This window comes from Vombatus ursinus, unplaced genomic scaffold (genome assembly GCF_900497805.2).
Source record: "Vombatus ursinus unplaced genomic scaffold, bare-nosed wombat genome assembly UNPS02014801.1, whole genome shotgun sequence".
Taxonomy (NCBI): domain Eukaryota; kingdom Metazoa; phylum Chordata; class Mammalia; order Diprotodontia; family Vombatidae; genus Vombatus; species Vombatus ursinus.
Genome location: NW_020954579.1, coordinates 25561065 through 25575095, shown reverse-complemented (window position 1 = coordinate 25575095; position 14031 = coordinate 25561065). Strand labels below are relative to the sequence as shown.

At 33.0% G+C, this 14031-nt stretch overlaps 1 protein-coding gene across 6 annotated transcripts in view; it reads left to right on the top strand.

The window, feature by feature from the left end:
• The window catches only part of CEP112 (centrosomal protein 112), a 496208-nt gene that overhangs the window by 209020 nt on the left and 273157 nt on the right, over nt 1-14031 (top strand). The gene's annotated exons all lie outside the window — the stretch shown is intronic.

Here is a 14031-nt window from a genome sequence, read left to right as displayed (position 1 = left end):
ATTGTACTTTCTTATGGGTGTATTTAATCAAAGGCCTATATGCTTCCAGTTAAGCTATGCTGTGAATATTAATAAAAGAACATTGAAGATTAATTATAACACAGAAAATAATTTTGTTGCCTCATTCCATATAGAATCATTGTGGTAGGCTGCATCTAAAGAAATCTTTTTTCCATGAAATTTCACCGTAGTACTCACTCCGCAATAAGATTTTCCTTTCTTCCCACCCCCAAGATGATGTAATTCCCTGGCGATAACATCTCCCTATCTTTTTGTTATGACTTGTGTTTAAGTAGTATCACAGTTATTTAAATGTAATAGTGCCACTAAATAAAAATCCTAATATTTTGAATGGGCGTAGGAAATATAGGCGGTAATGGAGTAAGTCAGGGTTATTGGTTATTTCTTTCTTTGATTTGATTCTGGATAGTCTTTTTAGTTAATTTGAATAACTGCCACCCAAACATAATCTCTGCCAAAATTTATCCATAAAGGAAAATAATAATCTTTCTATATCATGATAGTTTTCAAACTTTAAAAGAAGTAATTTCACTTACTATGTATCATAATAAAATACTCAGGTGATCATTGCTATAAATTCGTAAATATTATACTTTGCTACTAATTATTGAAAGGCTTTGTCAAATATATGCTAGTTTTTTGAATTTGCTATTTAGTAGTTTTATAAATACTCTTAAAAAATTTAGATTCTCCATCTATGTCAGACCATGCTGTTGTCTTTCATACCAAGACGGAGTTTGACGTTTAATAAGTACAGGGTTATTTTATATCACTGAATTTGCTAACTAGTAGATGGAATTTAGTTGTTATGTACATAAGCTTCCAAGTACTTACCATTTTATCATTGTAAGTAAAGGTGATACTAGTTGAATCTCTAGTAACTAAATTTTGAGAAAATCTTTTTGAAATTTTGAGAAAATCTTTTTGTATGTGTATAGTAGCTGTTATTTAGGGTGTGGTTCACTCAGTGGTTATAAGATATGGTAGGCTTTGGAAGTATTATATAAGATTTAACTCCCTTCATTCTATAATAATGAAATTTTTGACAGCTTATTAGTGTCTCTTGTTATTGAAATATTAAATATAGAAGCCACAAAGCTTACTCAAACACCATATTTTATAACTATATTTTCTTATGGTTTACATGTTTGTTGGTATATTTTAATTGTTGTTTATCCCCACCCTGACAATACCAGGAAGCTGTACACAAAGGATGTTCCTGATCAAAATCTCAGTCCATCATTTTTTTCTGTGCAGGTTGTTAATTAGAGAATACTTCATTTTCACCAAACTCCAAAGTAGTTATCAATTTAAACATTAGCATATATAATACTATACTTTCAAAACCAAAAATATTTTTGGTTTTACATTGAGTATATTACTTCGGGATCTTTTCCTTGAAATTGCTAATTATGCTTCTTTGAGTTTATATTTTGAAAAGCATATGTTTATGTATCTTAAATGCTTGACCACTGACCAATCAAAAAGAAATAATTATAGAATATATTTCTGAAATAGATTTTCTCAAATTATTGACTTTTCTTCTAAAGAAATGTAGAGCAAAAACATGCTGTGTATGAAATCTAGAAATTTAGTTTGTTTTTCTTTGTCTTGTTCCAAATAAGTATTTGTTTTTCTAGTTAACTATTTTGCTTCATTATCATAGTAATGAATGTCTTTTTGAGAAACACTATTTAAGTACATTCCTCCCACCAGTTCCAAAGAACTAAATGAATATCTTTTTTGAATGTGGCATTTTTATTTGATGATTTTATTCTGTTTAATGTTGGGGTGATGATATTACTACAAATATTTATTTCCATAATTCAGCTTCTTTCTAATGTATAGCTCATTGTTATCATAATGAAATATTAAAATGCAGAAATGTTCTCCCATAAACAAGAAATCAATAGGGTTCCCTTTTGTTGAATACATTTCAAAATCATGGATGCTATAATAATCCATATCTTTGTTTTTTTTAATAATTGAAAATGATATAATACTACTATGTATACTAGTTGTTTTCTTCGCTTTATTTTAAATCATTTTAATGTTGATATGATATGTAAATCATATTTTACTTGTAATATATTTAGAAAAATTAATCATATGATGAGAATAATTGATTTTGATTTAACATTCCCTAAATTTTAATTGTTTCCTTTATTTTGAGAGTATTTCCATGTCTTTATAACTACCTAAGGTAATTAATTTCAAGGAAGAGTCTCCAACCCAACCTGTGGATCACTAGAAGCCAAAATATGTTGTAATTCCTAATCCCTTCTTTAGTAACTCTAATATTTCTAAAGACAGTACATTATATTTGCTAGAATCACTTTAAGAAATGATAATTTCATTTTATTGACTAATTAAATAAAAACACTTGCAAAAACAATCTGAGAAGCGTTGATTCCCTATCATAATTGTATATTGTATTCCAATCCTTATTCTGAGCTTAATAACTACAGTATAATCTAAAGGTTTCAGCTGCCCCTCTGCTGCTAGTAATCTTTTATTGAATAAAAGAACCATAAATTACAGCTCTTGTGACTTCTCAAGGTCATTTAGGAACTTAATACTTGTAGGGATTATTTGTTCTTATAAGTTTAGAGTTGAAGTGAATATTCTTTTATATGTAGTTTTTTATATGAAATGTAAAGGTCTGCCCGTTGGGGAGGTCCTTAGGTAGCTGTTGCACATATGAACTCTTCAAGGAACTGACTAATTCCTGTAACCAAGGTAGTCACTATTGTTTGTAAAAATTAGATGAGGTATAATTGCAGAAAGTTATTGCTATCTCCAAAGATTCATTAAGCTTGTAATCTAATTACAATTCTCTCTTTCCAGGAAAAAGAATTCTAGAATGCTGGCAATAGATTTGTTTTTCTTTTAAACTGAAAATCATGATTCAGTATACACAATAATATATAAATAGGTTTAGGCTTTTGGGGGCAAGGGTATTGGTTCAAATAAATGGCTAAATTTGTTTTTAATGATTCTATAAAATAAAATTCCCCGTATTCCTGTTTCTTTCCCATTCTCTTGATAAAAGAACTCTATTCATACAAATTTTACTTCAAAATCTTATGGTAAGGTATTATCCAACAAAATAATCTCCATTGTTTCATCTGTGCAGCAGTAATATGACACATGAATGGACAGTATCTCGTTGGAGTATATCCTTTAAGCCTACACTTTTTTATGATCCACAAGAAGTAAATAATGTAGGACCTAGTAGTCTCCTCATATTTCTGTCATTTATGTGACTGTGAAGATGTTATCTGCTGTATCCTTTGGAAAATCCTGCCTGTCCTCATACTTTGACTATACCTTTAATACATATATAAATCATTTACATAAAGATTTTATAGAGTTGTTTGATGTTGTCTTGATGGAATTGTTGTTGTTGTTTTTTTTGGTGATAATAGTGTGTTATTTTTTCCACTTAGCTTTTTTGAATATCTTAAAAATCCATTCGTATATGTTCTCAAAATTATATCTCTTCTATCATGGATCTCCTCTATGAATCCTTGGCTTGAAGAATTCCTATCTTTGCCTTTATTGCCATTTCTACTTCTTCATTTAGTACATACACAACTGAGATGTTAAAATACAAGTATTTATTATCCAAAATTTGACAAATCTATTTTTACCTTTTTTTTCATCTTCCTTTGAGTTTCACCCATAAATGATCTTGCAGTAATGTGGCTTTGTTTGGTCTCATACAAAGGTCTTTGCAAATTCATTTTTCCTTCTACCGCTTCTTACCATTTGAAAGAGCATATTGATTATAATCTTCCATCATCCTCCATGTGATTGCATTGTGCAAATAAATACATCTTTTTTATCTTTGTTGCCCTTAGCTGCTATGGCTCTCTATTTTTCAAAGAGATTAATTATATGAGTTAAAATTACTTAGGAAATATTATATCTTTGACATCTTTTCCTTTTTGTGTTTACTGTTTTCAAGATCAGGAGTTTGTTTGAATTGGTCAGATTGGAGCTATTATAATTGCATGTCATATTTTATGCTCATCTTTATCCTTCTAATTTGATATTGATTTTGTGCTGTCTATCAAGTCAACAGTCTGATTGCATACTCAATAACTAGTAATTTCTTGTAAAGATATTTCAATTTCACTCTATGATAATGGCTAGCATTCACTGTGTTAAGTCCTTTCGAACTCTTCTTGAAAAGAAAGAAAAAGTATCCTTGATATATATGGTTTCTATGTAATCTACAGACTTTGACTTCTCTTGTTTCTTATTCCTCGTGAATGTTGACTGATTTTGGAGGAACTTGTTTCTTCCAAACTTGGTCCTTATGTTTCTTTATTTTATGATTTGCCTTGCCCAAAGAACGCATCACCTAATGGGCAGCCAACTGGTGATTATCTTCTCTCTATTTGTCTAAGCAATTTCTTGGATAGCAGATATAATTTGTTGCCAGGTCCATACTAGCATGATAGAATATGCTAGAACTTATGCTTCAAGAATCCAGAATCAGCCGCACACCACAATGAATGACGAAATTTGAACTTGTAAGATCCTATATACTGGGAAGCTAGATGGTATAATGGATAGAGCACTGAGCCTGTAGTCAGGAATCTCTTCTTCCTGAGTTCAAATACAGCCTCAGACACTTCCTAGCTCTTGCCCAGGCAAGACACTTAACCCTGTTTGCCTCAGTTTCCACATTTGTAAAATGAGCTGGAGAAGGAAATGGCAAACCACTCTAATATCTTCATCAAGAAAACCCTAGTGACCCTGGGCAAGTCACTTAACCCCATTGCCTAGTCAAAAAAAAACAAACAAAAATCGAAAAACAAACCCAAATGGGTTCACAAAGAGTTGGATATAACTGAAAAACAACTAAACAACAAACATACTTTAAAAAATCTTAATTATAGAAATGTCAGTGAATTTTAGAATTGGTACACAAGAAGTAACTTCAAGTTTTACTTCATGTGTTTGATGAAATAGTTGATTTATTTTCACAATTAGATGAATTATTATTCTTCTTGGAAGATACAGTTACATTCTGAAGATATTTATATATGTAACTGCAGATTTTCAACCTAATTCATAATTGTAATCATTTGTATGCTAATAGCATATTTTATTTTCAAGATATTTAGAAATATGGGTTAGTATAAAAAGTTGAAACTTTTAAGGTATCTTTAAAATATGTGAGATGACATTTATTTATTAGTTTTTAAAAACATTTTGTTGATTCCTTTTGCAATTTGCGTCACAGTCCTAGTAAGCTACCACCTCTCAGCCCTGAGGAAGTATGTATTTATTGATTCTTGTCTGTGACTTTTGCTAGTTGTTTCATTACTCAGAAATCACATTCCTTTTAGTGATCATTTCATTTTTATTATTGTAGTTATTGTATTTATTATTCTCTTGTTTCTGCTTTTATTTGTTTGCTCTCTGCCTATGCATATTATCACAATTTCTTTTTCTTGTCTTACTACTATAATTACCATTTCAAGAACTGTAGCAAAGACTAGACATAACAGTGGATATCTTTGCTTTTCCCTTGTTCTTACTGGAAAAGCTTCAAGCATTTCTCCATTATAGGTCATTCTAGTTTTTACTTTTTTTAGATTTGGCTTACTATGTTAAGGAAGAGTCTATTTATTCTTGAGCTTTTATTTTTAACAAAATAGGGTTTTGCATTTTGTCAAAGATGATTTTTGCTTTTGTTATTAATATAGTTTATTATGTTTACTATTTCATTTAAGTTATTGACTTTATTGCCACTTAGCTGGATAAAATGATTTCTAATAATTTCCTCTATTTCTTCTCCTTTTGTTGTGAATTTTGCTTTGCTATTTTTGATACTGAAAGTTTGACTTTATTTTCTTTCTTTTATTTTTTTCAAGTGTGATCATAAAAAAGAGGAGAGGGAATTCCACTCTCACCTTTTGATTTAGGATTTCTAATATTAGAACAGATACCCAGTAATGGGAACAAAACACAAGTTTTTAGATTTCACCACTACCTGCAATAGTAAATTTAAGTGGAAAAGAAGAATTAAAAAAATAAAGTTAGAATATAAAAGAAAGAACAAGTGACCTGTAGTTAAACATGCTTATAGAAAGAATAATAAAACCAATTTTTCATCAGATAAAAGCATTTCAAATCACAAGTTTTGTAAGTATTAATAACTAGCACTTATAGTTAGTATGGTTAGTAGAGTCCTACAAACATTATCTCATTTGATCCTCACACTAACCCTGGGTACTGTTACTATCCCCATTCTATTGTTGAGGAAAATGAGACAAGCAAATCAAGTAACTTACTCAATGTTAACACAGCCAATAAGTATCTGAGGTGGTGACTGTAAGCTCAGCAGTCTACCTACTGAGCCACCCAGCTCCCCATTCTTTGTTCTAGTAGACAGGAGAGGAAGTAAGTAGGAAACATTGTAGTTACTGGAAGTCCACATAATTTTAGAGAAGTGAGAAAACATCTTTTCTTCCCCCTACCTTCATATACACTTATTCCCTACTGTAAACACCTACAAATGGCCCAAGCGTGCATCCTAGGTCATCCAGATACATTTTCCCCTAACAGAGAGGAGCACCTGGAACAAGGAAACAAAGATTTTAAATCATTAGAACAGATGCTTTTAACATGGGGGTCTATCAGTTAGTCAGTGAGTAAACATTTATAAAGCACCAAATGCGGGCCAGGCACTGTGTAGTGTATGTAAGAAAGGCAAAAGATAGTCCTTGCTCTCAAGAAACTCGCACTCTAATAGAGAGACAACATGCAAACAACTATGTATAAAACAAGCTATGAATATTAAAATTAAATGTTTTTTAAAAAAATGTGTTTTAAAATAATTTATTTCCTTTGATCCTCTGTATTTTATTTTATGTTTTCAAAAATATTATCATGAGAAGGGATTCATAGGCTTCACCAGAAGGCCAAACGGTTCCAAAAGACAAAAGGGTTAAGGATACCTGTGTTAGAGACAGATTTCCTCACTTTCTGTCATGCAGGGAAAGTAGAGGAGACAATACCTTCCCCCCAATAAGACTAGGCATTTTTCACAGACAACTTTTCTAATTAATGACTGTTAATTAAAATGCCTGTTTAACCCTTAAAAGGCTAAGTTTTGAATAATGACATATAGGTTATGCCATTGGTCTAGTAGTGTACACCTTTACTTCAATTCCTTCTCTCTGTGCTTTTGATTTTTTCTGAAAATTTCAGTCGAGTTTTAATCTTGGTATGTGAAAGAATCAACTTGCTATCTTTTTACCTTCTTCAATGTTTGTTATGGTGCTATTTGATGAATGCTCCCACATTCAAAAAGAAATTTGATGTCTGCCTACTACAAAGAGAACAAGAAGGCTCACAGATATAAGAGTGACTCCTTACTGTAAAGTTACTAGGCTTAACAATAATTATGAAAGAGAAATCAGCCGTTGAATGGCAGCAAGATGGCACAGTGGATAGAGAGCCAGGCCTCAAATTAAGAAGACCTGAATTCAAATATGGCCTCAGACACCTACTAGTTATGTGACCCCCAAGTAAGTCATTTAATTGCTATTTGCCTCAATTTCGTCATCTGTAAAATGGGAATAATAATAGCACCTATCTCCCATAGTTATTGTGAGGATCAAATGAGTTAATAATTGTCAAGTGCTTAGCACAGTCTCTGACACAGGTGGTAGAAACCCAGCAGTTTTATCACAAATCCAGATCTTAATAAATGGTCATGGAAATCTAATTGGGACATAAATATTGTCTTCTCATTTGTCATACTTTTCTCTAAGAAGCTTTGGAGTAATTTGTAAACTGTTCTAACTATTCTGAAGGAATACAAGAAGATAGAAGTGGAAAGGCAAATAAAATAATTTTTACATATGGTAGAGTATAATCCCCCATTGACTCCTACAGAGATAGTAGCTACTTACTGACCAATTAGAAGTTGAACAATTAATTTCAGTTGTCATATGATGTTATCTAATATTTGATTTTCTTTTCTATTTGATTACATGATCTAAATATTGGTATATCAATCCAGTGTTTTTGTTGTTTGCTTTTGATTTTGCTTCTTTAATTTTCAGATTTTTAATTCTATTTTTCATTCATTGTACTACCAATTCAGTAGGATTAAATTGGTCTTTTATTAAGTTCAGATCTCTTATTCAAATACCTTTTAATGATTATATTTTTATTTCATTTTTGGCCAATGCAGTAAATATGTGATGTTTTGGCTTTTTTGTATTTGTTTATAAGGTTTTTACTTCCTAGCTCATGGTCAGTTTTTGAAAGGTGACATACACATTTGAGAAATACATGTAACTGTTTCTGTTAATTAAATTACTATCAGAAATCTCTTATATCCAAATTTTCTAAAATTCTTTTAAGGTCCTTATGAGGACCTTAATAATATAAGGTTCTTAAGGTCTTGTTTATTTATTTATTTAATTTTGCTAAATTTGTCTACATCTGAAAGGTGAACATTGAGGTTCCTAGTTATTGATTTGCTATCTGTTTCTCTTTGTTATTTAATTAGCTTTTCCTTTAAGTACTTAGGTGCTATGCCATTAGGAGTATGTTTGTATATGTACACATACAAATTTAATATGTAAAAATTATATCATTTCGTTATTTATAGTGCCTTCAAACATGTTTTCCCTTCCTATCACTTAACATGTTTCTTTTTACTCATGTTTTCTGAGACCATGATTACTTCTTTGTACTTCTTTTAAATTTGTCTGAAGCATGATAAATTCTGCTCCTGCCTCTCATTTTAACTGCATAAATCCTTATGCTTCTAATGTATTTCATATGGAACAATATATTGTTGAATTCTGCTTTCTAATTCATTCTGCTACCCTGCTTCATTTTATGAGTGAGTTTATCTCCTTTATATTCATGAGTTTAATCATTAATTGTATATTTCCCTCTTATCATATCCTTTTATAATTTTTTTAGCTCTTCCTCATCACTACCCTTTACCCCCCTCAACTCCTTTATACAAAAAGGAAAGTAATGGGTAGAAGAAATGTGATCAACACCAATAACTATAATTTAAGTGGTTTGCTCTCTGCTGACTCTTCTCTTTCACCTCACCTATACATTCCAATTACTTGATTTTTCACTTTTTCCCCTTTTAAATTCCCCATTTGTAATCCATTCTACAAAGTCTAATTTTGTTTTGTGTCTTTCCCCCCAAGCTTTATTTTTTCTGAATTAAACTTTTCTCTGATCTCTTTGTCCTCATCTATTTCCTATTTGAATTTAATATATTTCTATACCACTCTTTAAAATAGGTGTATGTGTGTGTGTATGTGCCTGCGCACACACGTGTGAGCTATACATGTGTGTGTGAATGAGTGTATATGTTCAACTGACCTTTGGTTTAGATGAGATTGCAGTTCATGAGATTGCTGCTTGCTCTACCCAGTTCTCAGTGAACTTGCTTCTCACTAACCCAATTATGAGAAATAAGTTCTCCTGTTCTTAATTTTTTCCTTAGTATATTCCTTTCCTACTTCCTTTCCTTCTTTCTCTTAACAGCATCAAAGCAAAACAAACTACTAAGGCCATATTTTTATCTTTCATGACTCCTTCTATGACTATTAAAAATAATGGGGGAAGACTTGTTTCTTGTTAGATTGTAAATAGTTCATCAACATTTTGTCCCTTCCAAGTACTAAAATGTATTTACATTTTTCTTTGAGGCCAGTGTTATGTGTTTCCAAGTTTCTACCTAGCTGTAATTCTTTTAACTGGAGTACTTTTAATATCCTCTTCTCTTAAAGGTCCATCTTTTTTTGCAGGGTAAGTTGTTCTTTGTTGTAATCCTTTGCATTTTGATTTTGTAATATCCTATTGCAAGTTGTTGTTGTTTTTCTCCTTTTAGTATTTTTAGCAGTCTTCTGTGACCCTGACTCTGATTCCTTTGTACTCTTTCAAATTGCAGTTTATTTTTTTATTTTTGACTTGGCAGCTCTATATATTGGCTATGACATTCCTTAGTTATTTCAGTGTGAGGTTTCTTTCAGAAGGTGACAATTGGATTCTTGATTTATTCACTTTGCCTTCTAATTCTAATCAACCCAGGCAGTTTTTCTTTAAAATTTGTTAAAAAATGGTATCTGTGATTTTTGTTTGGTCATAATTTTCAGGGAGTCTGATGATTCTTAAATGACATTTCCTTAACCTGCTTTTCAGGTTAGTTGCACTTTTTCAGAATAATTTTATTAAGTTAAAAAAATTTATGAGCATTTATTGTCTCCTCACTGCCCCCACGTATCATAACTGAACAACTAAAAGAAAAGAAAGGAAAAGAAAACTCTCACATTGGGAAAACAAATTCCCACATTGACCATGTCTAAAAATGTATGTCTCATTTTGCATTTTAAACTCATTATCTCTCTGGGACAGCTAGGCAGTGCAATGGATAGAGTGCTGAGTCTGTCATCCGAAAGACCTGAGTTAAAATCTAGCCCTAGATACTTAGCTGTGTTGTTACCTAGGGCAAGTTACTTAACCTCAGTTTTTCTCAGTTTTCTCACCTATAAAATGGGCATTATAAAAGCCCCTGTCTCCCAGGGTTTTTGTGAGGATCAAATGATATGATAGTTGTAAAGTGCTTAGTGCAGTGCTTGACACATTAAAAAAATACTATATAAATGTTATCATCATCATCTCTGGCACAAGATGAGTGACTTTTTTTCAATCCTCTAGATGCCATGGTTTATCATTGCATTAATCAGAGTTCTAAAAACTCTTTTCAAAGTTGTTTTTCTTTATAATGTTGTCATTGTTTAAATTGTTCTATTTCTGCTCCCTTTTCTCTGTATCGGTTTATAGAGGTCTTCTAGTTTCATCTAACATTTTCTATTTCATCATTTTTTATGGCACAAAAATATTTTGTCACTCGTATACCACACTTTGTTTAGCCATTATGTAATAGGTGTTTACTACCTTAGCTTCCAGTTTGGGGCTACTAAAAATATAAATATTTTTGAATACATGGGTCCTGTCCTTTTTTTTTTTTTTTTAATCTTGTTAGGGATGTAGGTCTGGTAATGGTTTAGCTGTGTCAAAGGGTGGTCACTATCCAGTCATTTTGGTGGCATAGTTACAGATTGCTTTCCAGATGGACTTTATCAACACACAGCTCAACCAAAAGTGCCTCATTGTGCAACCCCTCCAACGTTTATCATTTTCCTCTTTTGTTATCTCTGCCAAACTGTGAGGGTGTGAGGTAGAACCTCACAATTGCTTTCATTTTCATGGAGAATTTTTTCATGTGATTTTTGAAGGTTGGATGTCTTGTTTTGAAAACCATTTGTATACTTTGGCCATTTATCTATTGGGGAATAGCTCTTAGTCTTGTTAATTTGAATCCTTATATTCTTTATTAGAGAAACTTGCTATAATGTTTCCCCTGTTACCTGTCCTTGATTTTTTTTCCTATTTTTCTTTTTAAATTTCATTCTTATAGTCTTTGTTGTTTCTTGGATTTATTGAGTTTGAATTGCTCCATTTTATTTTTCATGAAGTTTGCTCTTTTGGTAAGGTTTTCCCCCTTCCATTCTAAGCTATTTATTTTCCTTCCAAATTTTTCTTCCATGGCTCATATTTCATTTTCCATTTCTTATTTTGGCCAACTTTTTTTTCTTTGAGGCTCTACTTTTCATGTTGCCTCTCCACTCTCTATTCCACATGCTGGTTTCCTTAAATTCCATGACCTACTTCCTTAGTCCGTGGTAGAACTCACATAAGAATGGTCACAAAGTAGATCTCAGCATCACTCAAGTATTCTACTTCTCTGATTAGGAACTCTGACATTCTTTTTAACATAATCTTCTGTCATTGCATCTTCCTTATCCCTTATCCCGCCTAAACCTATTCTTCACCCTCATCAAAAACTTCTAATCCCTCTAACCCTCAGTACTTTCTCAGTCAATTGCCTCTAATTTTACTTATTTATCATTAGCCATTTCTGCTATATACTGTCCTTTACTCTTTAATCCCTTACCCTCTTGTCCTATTGCTACTTATCCCTTACCAGACCTCTCCCCTGGATTACTACAGCCATCTTCCTCCTATGGCTTCTACTCATGGACTCCTGAATGAAGATGGAGGTCTTATAACCTTGCTTACTGGGACATTATAAATTCATGTTATTCAACCTCTCCTCTTTATAGCAAGGCAATCCTTTTATGCCTCTCATTCATTCCCTTACTTCTTACAAAAGTTATTCCATCTATCTTACTTCTTACAAGAGTTATTCCAAATCTTCTCTTCCCTCCTCAAGCTTCCCTTACTTACTCTTTATCTCCTTCCTGATATAAGGACCATTCATCTTACTTTACTGGAAAAAATAATTAATGCCATTTGACATGAGATTCTTCTTTCTTTTCACTTCATAGCTTTTTTGACTTCATTCCCTTATTCTCCTTTCCCTGGGTTTCTGATAAAGAAATGACCCTTTTCATTACCAAGTCAACTCTATTACAGGTGGTTTGATCCCACCCTTTTCTGCTTTATCTTTTTGATAGCTTCACTAGAACCTATCATCTCCTCAGACTATCATCCCATATCTTTCCTCCCTTTTTCTGGGACAGTGATAGAAAAAGGTCTCCTTGGTAAGTGCCTCAGCTTCCTTTCCTGTTCTCATTTCTACAAGCTAGCTTCTGACCTTATTACTCAATTGAAGCTACCCTTTCCAAAGTTACCAGTGATCTCTTAATTGCCAATTCTTGAGGTCATCTTTAAGTTCTTGTCTTTTCTACTTGTCTGCTTCACTGACACTGTTAACCACTGCCAGCTCATGGATATTCTGACATGGTTTTTGTGACAGTATTGTCTCCTAGTTCTCCAGCCGATCTGACTGTTCCTTCTCTATTTCCTTTGCTTTCTCATCATACTTACTGTAGTGTTCCCTGTGGTTCTGTTGAGGTCTGGGGTTGGTGAGAACCCCAAAATTCAAAGGCAATGCAAGTCCTGCCTTGAATGAATTCGACTCAAGCCTTCTTTCAGTCAGAGACAAGATTTAGTAAAACACTGATTGAGGTGGGCAAGATTTTTAGAATCTGTGCTATTTGGTGATACTTGTATTGATAACTGGGCAGACTCTTAGGGAATCTGAGCCTTTGTGATGCCAGTACAAGCTGACCAGACTCTTAAGGAATATGAGCACTTTAAAATAGAGGGAAGGTGGACCTTTTGTACAGAAAGACTCTGGGAATATCTGGGAGTGGCCAAGTTGTCTGCGGTAACTGGAAGGTAACAGAGAAGGACCCTGGAAGAGCCGGGTGCCCCAGGAGAACCCCAGAGACCTGGGCCTAGCAGAAGGGAAGGAGTCTAAATGGCATTAAGGAGTGACAGGCTAGGGTGGGGCCAGGTGAAGACATTGTGGGCCGTAGTGAAAGGGCAGTTAAAAGGATTATTTGCCAGTGCCTTAGGCAAACTCCAGGGACCTGGGAAAGTCCAGATCCTTTTAGAGGTCCATCATTAGTGCCCCTTTAGTTCTGTCCTTGGCCTTCTTTATTTCTACACTCTCAGCAGCCTGGTTAGCTCCCAGGCAGATACCTTAAACTCAGTATTTCCAAACTAAACTCAATCCTTCTCTTCTAGACTTCCCTCTTTCTATTAAATGAAGCACTATTTTTCTAGTTTCCTCAATTATTAACCTGGCATTATTTCTGACTCCTCATTCTCCCCTATTAATGTATCCCCATATTTAACCAAACTTTACTATTTCAATTTCCACTGTACTTCTCACATCTGATCCCGTCTTTCTGCTCACACAGCTATTGCCTTAGTTCAGAGCCCTGTTACCTCTTGCCTAGGTTATTCAAATAGCTTCCTAACTAATTTCCCTACCACCAGTGACTCACTAGTCATTCCTACACACTGTTGCTAAAGTGATTTTTCTTAAGCATAGATCTGACCATGTCATTCAGTCTATTCCAATGCTTCCCTGTTATCAAATTCTTCCACAAACTAGGCTTAAGCTGTCTT